This window comes from Podarcis melisellensis (assembly GCF_964234715.1).
Source record: "Podarcis melisellensis genome assembly, chromosome: W".
NCBI classification, from domain to species: Eukaryota; Metazoa; Chordata; class Lepidosauria; order Squamata; family Lacertidae; genus Podarcis; species Podarcis melisellensis.
The window spans coordinates 37,472,420-37,481,360 of NC_138535.1; positions in this window are offsets into that span (position 1 = coordinate 37,472,420).

An 8,941-nucleotide genomic window follows, 5' to 3' on the forward strand; every position below is an offset into this window, starting at 1 on the left:
CCTCCACCTGTGGGTGCATGGGGATTTCTCTTTCTCGCCCCAGAAATTCCCTCCCTTCCCGGTACGGTGAGAGTAATGACCTGTGGAACACCGGGTGCAGTTTCATGTTGGTGGGCAAGTTGAGTCTAAAGGCCACAGGATTCATCTGTTGTGTTACCTCGAAAGGTTCCAGTCGCCTTGGCCGTAATTTCTTACAACCCCCTTTGAACGGTAGCCCTTGGGTTGACAACCACACCCGGTCCCCAACCCTTATTGTCTCCCCTTCTCTGTGGTGCTTGTCTGCCTGCCTCTTGTACGCTTCCTTCGCCCTCTCCAGGTTAACCTTAAGTTGTTGGTGTAAAGCCTCCATTTCTTCCACAAACTGCTCGGCCGCCGGCACACTCCCCCTCCCCTCCCCCTCCCCTGGGAAGGCCCTGGGGTGACACGCGTAATTGGCCATGAACGGACTCATCCCCGTGGACACATGTTCAGCGTTATTGTATGCAAATTCGGCCAGCGCTAGTTTTTCCACCCAATCGTTCTCCCTTTCGTTGACGTAGCAGCGTAGGTACTGTTGGAGTATGCTATTAGCTCTTTCTGCTTGTCCGTTGGTCTCCGGGTGTCTGGCCGTCGAGCAGCTCACCTCGACGTCCAGCAGGCTCACGAGCTTCCTCCAGAATCTGGAAGTAAATTGCCTTCCTCTGTCGGACAAAACCCTCAAGGGGGCGCCATGCAACCTGAAGATGTGATCTACAAACAGCCTAGCTGTTTCCTCTGCCGTCACTGCATGCGAGCAAGCAATGAAATGGCACATTTTGGTCAACAAGTCAACTACCACCATGACTGCTGTTTTCCCCCTGGACTTGGGTAAATCGGTCATAAAATCTATGGATACCACCTCCCATGGTCTTTCCGGGGTGGGTAAGGGTTCCAGTAACCCTGCGGGTGCTGCCTTCTCCCCTTTTGCCCGCTGGCAGCGTTCGCACCCCCGTACGTATTCCCGCACATCTTCCCTCACCCTTGGCCACCAGAACTGCCTGGTGACAAGCAACATGGTTTTGTGTTGACCAAAATGCCCCGCCGTGGGGTTGTCATGTAGTTGTTTGAGTACTCTTCTCCTCAAGTCCCCTTCTGGTATGTACAATGCTCCCCTATAGTACAGTGCCCCTTCCTTTTCCTCAAAACCCCCCTGATTTTCTTCTGCGTCTCTGATCTCCCTGATTTTTGTTTGGGCGTACTCGTCATTCCTTGTCAACCCGGCTAGTTCTCGTCACTCTACCACTACTCATCGGTCCTCCGGTATCACATGTGGTAGTTCCGGCGCTCCCTCTCCTTCCAAGTACTCCGGTTTCCGGGAGAGGGCGTCTGCTCTGACGTTTTCCTTCCCCGGCACGTAGCGAATTTCAAAAAAAGAACTTGGAAAACTCCTGTGCCCATCGCACCTGTCTTTGGTTGAGGACTCGTGCAGTCCTCCAATATTCCAGGTTCTTATGGTCCGTGCACACCTGGATCTTGTGTTGTGCGCCTATTAGAAAATGTCTCCAGCGTCGACAGGAAGTTTTTTTTCTTTCCGCCCGACTGTGTGAGTTACTAAGTAACTGTCTTGGACTTCTAATGTAACGAACGTAAAAATTTGAAACATTCCTCAACCCTGGACAGCCAGCCTCTTTGGAGAGGAGCGGCTTAAATCTAAAATCTAAAAAGAGAGTGTAAAATCGGAAGGCTGCAGAGCAGTTTGAAATGGAGCTTTGCAGATCAGGAGAGAAGAGCTGCCTATGGAACTCTATGTAGAAGGGCACAGAAAAAACGGCTCGAGAAAACCGTCGGAAATATTAATAAAAAGAACTCTCCCTAACTTGTTGGCTCTCGTGGACACACTGGAGGTTTGCTCAAGGCCTCTACGACTGAAACTAAAAACCATACGAAGCTAAAATATATTCCTCCAGCCTACCTCTGTCAAAACTGTACATATACCATGCTCATAAGTTCGTGATTATCATTCTTTTCCCCTCCCCTGGTCCCCCCTTCTATCCCACGTTCTGTTATACCATTTATGACATTTACATTTTTGCGTTAAGTCAAAAAATAAATTGGTTACTCTATATTTTTTTTCCTTCCCCTCTCCTGTCCCCTCTCTCCCTCCTCCCTCCCCTCCAACTCTGTTTTACTGTCTGTTTCTCTTTCCTCTTTATTTTAATAACATAACTAACAACTTATCCAACCTATTTTCTACTCACCAATTTTTGGAGGAACTCTAAATCATCGGAATCATAACATTTAATTTAGGATGATCCCTTATCTCCTGAAAACACAACCAATGGGATAACAGCTAACATCTGAGGCACCCAGTGTGGTTTCCTGGATATAACTACACCTCACCAAGACCGAACAAAGAGACGCATTGGAATTTGGAACTGGAAATTCCAGAGTGCAATAAAACTTTGCACAGCCCCCGCGAACTGGACTAAATAAATAAGTGGCTGAAAATTACAGGATTATACAAGTGGCTGAAACTACTGAATATATAGAGACTATACAACTTCTTCTTTTTCCCCCCTGGAATATAACAGAAAGACACCGATTTTTGTTTACGCTTTCTTATTTTTTGCTCATCCCCCCTCTGTCTCTGAAACAATTATACTAATATACTAATACAAAGCAAATATTTAACAACAAAAAGTTTCTGGAAATATAAGTGGGACTGGTTAATATTGTGTGAATAATTGATGTAAGTAAACTGAAATAAGGTATTGGAAGCCCCCTTGATATTAAGAAAACAAAAGAGGATAGGAGGTCAGGAGGGCAAGAGTTTTAAACTAATACAGTTTAAGGTGTTTATGGTTTGGAAAACATAAAAAAGGGGGGAAAACAGATTGTGAGCCCTCTAGGGGAGAGAAATATAAACCACAGGATGTCGGGGGGAAAATGGTAAAAAAGCTGGAGGGACCCCGGGAGAAAGAAAAGCATCTCGACAAGAGGAAATTAAAGACTTAGACTTTTTGTGGTTTAAGATTAAAGAGGAATTTAAGCAAAGGGAAACACACATGGAAAACAAACTAGGAGAAATACAGGAGCAAATTGATAGGAAAATAGAAAGTGCTGTAGGCGAACTCTCGAAAAAGATACAAGATTTGACAGTTAAATCAAAAATAATTGAAAACTCCAATAAAAAAAACACAAAAAGATTTGAGGGACCAAAAGAAGGAAACAGAAAAGCTGAAGGAAGAAATAAAAAAATTAAATAAAACACAAGACCAATTATTGGACAATTTAGCTATGACAGAAATGCGTCAAAAAAATCTTAATTTAAAATTTAAAGGGATTGCCGAAGAAGCAAATGAAAACATAAGAGGAAAAATAGTTCAGGAACTTGCAAAATGGTTGGAGATGAAAGAAGAACAAATAGCATATACAATAGAGAACGCGTTTAGAATAAGAGGAAAACCACAACAATTTAAGTCCAAAAGAATCCCCGGAGACTGTTTAGTAATATTCAACTCCATTGAAATGAAAAATATAATATTAAGAAATAGTTTTAAAAGAAAGTTGATGATTGGAGACCGTCCAATCACCATCTTTAAAGAAATTCCAATTAGGATCCTGCGCAAAAGGGAAGGATACAGACAGTTAACAAGTGTTTGGAAGAGGAACGCAATACAATACAAATGGGAATTCCCAGAGGGGGTTTCTTTCTATCATAAAAATAAAAAATTCAAACTGACAGATATTCATGAAGCAGAAAAGTTCGTGAGAAGATACGAGAAAGACCTGGGTAAAGAAGAAGTAGGACAGCGAGGAGGCGACTTGGTCACAGGGGGGAGTGGAGGGGGTGGAGTCGAGGAGGGGGGGAGTCAGAGGAGGAAACGGAGGATTTTAGATCGGAGGAAGAGGAGGAGGGAGAAGACAGAGAGTTCAACAGAAAGGGAAGCACCAGACTTTAAATCAGAAAGTAGGATAAAGTGTACTTAGTCATAACTTGAAATGACCATTAAGTTTATATTGTGGAATGTGAATGGCTTTAACGATAAGTCCAAGAGGAATAAATTTGAAAAAATTATAAAGAAAAAAAATATTGATGTCATTTGTTGCCAAGAAACTCATGTTGCCAAAAAACACAAGCATATTTTAATAAATAAGAAGCTTGGAATAGAATTTATCAACTCAGACTCAAAAAAGAAAAGAGGGGTAGCAATTTATGTGAAAGAAAAATTAGAACCCAAGCAAATATGAAAGGATGAGGAAGGAAGAATCCTAGGAGTACAAATTAAATACCAGGGAGAAAAAATAAATGTGGTTACAGTTTATGCCCCAAACTCAAATAGACTGGAGTTTTTTAAAAAATTGGAGCAAATCTTATTAGACTTAGATAACAACAAATTGGTCTTACTTGGAGATTTAAATGGAGTACCGACACCAGAACTAGATAGAAGTGTAAGAAAAAAGAAGTTAAACCAAGGGAAATTACCAAAATCCTTCAATGACCTTGAGGAAAATTTAGATCTAATAGATATATGGAGATACAAAAACCCTACGACAAAACAATTCACCCACTTCTCTGAACCACACCAGAGCTGGAGTAGGTTGGATCAGATCTGGATCTCAAGAGAATTAACAACAAGAGTGGTGAATTGTGAGATCCAACCCAGAACTCTGTCGGACCATAACCCAATAACACTACAACTAAAGTGGAACACCCAGGGGCTATACAGATGGAGAATGAATGACTACTTATTTGAAACAGAAGAAGTGATTGAAAAAGCAAAAACTACTATAAAAGACTATTTTGACCTAAATATGAATAAAGGGACAGACATAGATGTAGTGTGGGACGCTAGCAAGGCAGTGTTAAGAGGCCTCCTGATACAGCAAAATATTCAAAGAAAAAAGGCCAAAGAACAGAAAAAAGAAGAAGTAATTAATAAAATGAGAATATGTGAGAAAAACATGATAAAAAATTCGAACAACAATGGTTATAAACAAGAATATAAGATGCTCCAAACACAATACTCAATATTAATAAATCAAGAAGTGGAATGGGGAATCAAGTTAATGAAACAAAAGTTTTTTGAATCTGCAAACAAAACTGGAAGGTTCCTGGCGTGGCAATTGAGAAAAAGGAGAAAACTCAGTCTTATCAACAAAATAAAAGTGGAAGAGCAAGTGCTAGAGGACCCCAACGAAATAAAAAAGAACTTCCTTAAATTCTATGAAAAGTTATATAAAATAGAGGAAGAAGACTTAACAAGTATAGAAAAATATTTAGAAGAAAACAGCCCAAATAACATATCAGAAGAGGAAAGAAACGATTTAAATAAACCTATAAAAGTAGAGGAAATTAGAGAGGCAATTAAGAGGATGAAACTGGGGAAAGCCCCAGGCCCAGACGGGTTATCTGCTAAGTATTACAAGACCCTAGAAGAATATATAACACCGGTATTATGTGATGTAATGAATGAGATTTTAAGAGGAGGAAAAACACCAATATCTTGGAAAGAAGCATACATCACGTTGATTCCGAAACCAGATTCAGACAAACTTAACATCAAGAACTACAGACCGATCTCATTATTGAATAATGATTATAAGATCTTTGCCGATATAATGGCACACCGACTTAAAAAGTGTCTGAGTAATCTCATCCATACTGACCAGGCCGGTTTTCTACCCAATAGACAAATTAAAGACAACATAAGACATACAATAGACATCATTGAATATCTAGAATGTCATAATGAAATTCCAGCAGTTTTAATGTTCGTTGACGCCGAAAAGGCATTTGATAATGTGTCTTGGGTTTTCATGATAAAATGTTTGGAAAGGTCGGGGATAGAGGGCACATTCCTGGAAGGAATTAAAGCGATTTATACACAACAAAGTGCTAGACTAATCATAAATAACAATTTGACAGATCCGTTAAAGATAGCGAAAGGTACCCGACAGGGGTGCCCTCTGTCCCCGTTACTGTTCATTATGGTGCTAGAGATAATTACAAATAAGATAAGGAAAACTCAAGATATTCGGGGTATAAAAATAGGAGTGAAAGAACACAAATTGAAATCATATGCTGATGATCTTATGTTGTCGCTGGAAGACCCAAAAAAGAGTGTTGGTAAAGTAGTGGGACTACTAGAGGAATTTGGAAAACTATCCGGTTTTAAATTGAACAGAGTAAAAACCAAAATAATGACCAAAAATCTGGAAGAAAAGACAAAAAATGATCTTGAAACTCAAACAGGGATTAAAATTGCCAAAAAAGTAAAATATTTCGGAATCTGGTTGTCAGGGGCTCAGGAGCAGAGGCACAGGAGAGGGAGGAAATGGAGAGCGAGGGGGAGGAATCCGAGGGCAGTGTAGGGGGTGACAGTGGCCCGAGGGATTCCTGGAGTCTGTCCAGCGAATCGGAAGACTCGCAGAAGGGAGCGCCGATGGCCAGGGCAAGGGGGGTGCCAAGGGGGACACCTCAGAAGGAAGGGGCCAGCGGGGACTCCCAGAGCAGCAGTTGGAAATCAGGACCAGCTTCCCCACCAGAGCGCAGTGGGGGGGAGGAATCCCAGGCATCGGGACCAGTGTTCCCACCACCAGCGAGAGGAGATGAGTCAGGATTGACCACGCCTCCATCGGAGAGCGGGGAAACGGTCGAGAGGAAGGTTGCCGGCTGGGCGCGCGCGCCAAGTTCAAATGTACAGGCGAGCGGCACAGCAGATAGCCCGGATAGGGAGCCAGGTCCTAAAGCCCGCCGAAAGGAGGGGCAAGAATCAGGGGGGTCAGCGTCAGAAGAGTCCAGAAAGGAGGAAACCCCAGGGGGCAGAAGGACCCAGAGGAGGAAAGAGCAACGGAAGAGGTGGAGTAAGGCTAGAGTCTTAAACTGGTGTACAGGGGGCGGAGACTCAGATGGAGCTTCACCGGTCTAGCTTCTAGACGTAGAGCTGCACGCTGCGGTTTGGAAGTGGAAACTAATCGTCAATAAAGACTTTTGTACGTTATTACTGACTAGCGTTGGTCCTCTGTGAGCTGGGACCTAGAGGCAGCCCTCTGTGAGCTGGGACCTAGAGGCAGAACATAAATCTGATTGAAAATAACTACAAGAACACATGGAAAGAAATAACAAAGGACTTGGATACTTGGAACAGAATACACCTCTCTTGGTTGGGGAGAATGGCTGCGATCAAAATGAATCTATTACCAAAATTACTCTTTTTATTCCAAAATTTACCGATAATTAGGGGAGTTTCAATATTTAAAGATTGGCAGAGACTACTTTCTAAATTTATTTGGCAAGGAAAAAGACCAAGGATTAAATTCAAATTGCTCACAGACCAAAAAGACAGGGGGGGATTTGCTGTCCCAAATTTACAGTTATATTATGAAGCAGCATGCCTTTGTTGGGTAAAAGAATGGATTGTCATTAAAAATAAAGATTTGTTAGATCTAGAGGGTTTTAACTTAAGATTTGGATGGCATGACTATCTGTGGCAGGATAATGGAAAGAAACATAAAGATTTTTCTAACCATATTATTAGAGGGCCACTGTTAGAAGTGTGGGAAAGGAATAAAAAATTATTGGAACAGAAAACCCCCTGGTGGTTATCACCAATCGATATACTGACAAAAAAGAAAATAAACACTGAAGGGGAAAGATGGACATATGAAGATCTATTAGTTAGAAATGAATCCGGGTGGAGAATCAGACCATATGAAGAAATAAAAAACAAGTTGACTGGCTGGATTCAATATCACCAAATTAACTCCATGTGGACGGAAGATAAAAAGATTGGGATAAATGAGAAGAAATCTAGATTTCAGATTGAAATAATAGAAGGAAGAACAAAATTATTATCAAAAATGTATAACCAGTTACTTGAGTGGGACACCAAAGATGAGGAAGTGAAGGAGGTGATGGTGAAGTGGGCAGTGGACTTGGGTTATAATATAGAATTTGACAAATGGAAGGCTTTATGGTGTAAAGGTATGAACTTCACGGCATGTACAACACTCAAGGAGAACATGTATAAGATGATGTACAGATGGTACATGACGCCGGTAAAATTGGATAAAATTTATAAAACAGGTGATAAAATGTGTTGGAAATGCAAGAGTAAGGAGGGCGACTTTATACATATGTGGTGGTCATGTGAGACACTTTAAAAATTTTGGGAATCTATCTATAATGAATTTTAAAAAGTCCTCAAATACACCTTTAGCAAAAAACCTGAAGCTTTCCTCCTGGGGATAATTGGCGAAGAAATTAAAAAGGAAGATAAAACATTTTTTCAATACGCAACAGTGGCTGCCAGAACCCTCATAGCACAGTATTGGAAGACGTCTAAAATCCCAACGATAATAGAGTGGCAATCTAAACTATTTGACTATTTAGAACTGGCAAAATTGACACAGAAAATAAGAAATAAAAAAAGTACAAAATTTAATAATGAATGGGATAAATTTAAGTTATATATGGAAACAGAAATAAAAGGAAAATAAAAGGACTTCCGGAGGCGGCGCAAAACGGCAATGGCGGTCCTCTTTACTGTGTGAAGAGGGGCTCCGCGAAAAAGGGTCGTCCGCTGCGGCAAAGTGGAGACCCATTAAGAAAAACCGCAGGCAGAGCGAGCCTGCGGCCGTGGGACTCGGCGGGCGCCAGAAGCCCCCCCAGAAACGAAGAAGGGACCTCGTAAGAGGCTCCGGAACGTGAAAGGGGGAGCGGCGCTGTGAGTTCATCGCTCTTTTCGCGGAAGTGAAGCCGCGCTGCTGCTGCCGATGAGCGCTGACCTTTCTTCTTGAAAATATCGGAATTGGCTGCAATTTACCCGTGAGTAAGAGGTACCAAAGGCTGGCTTTAATCTGATTGATTGGGCTGAAAACGGGAGGCGAGTAACAGGAAGTCCGTCTCCCGATCCTGCTAGCTAGATCAAAGCAAAGAATTTGAAGTGGGCTGAAGCGCTTAAAAGAGACTGTAAAAGCA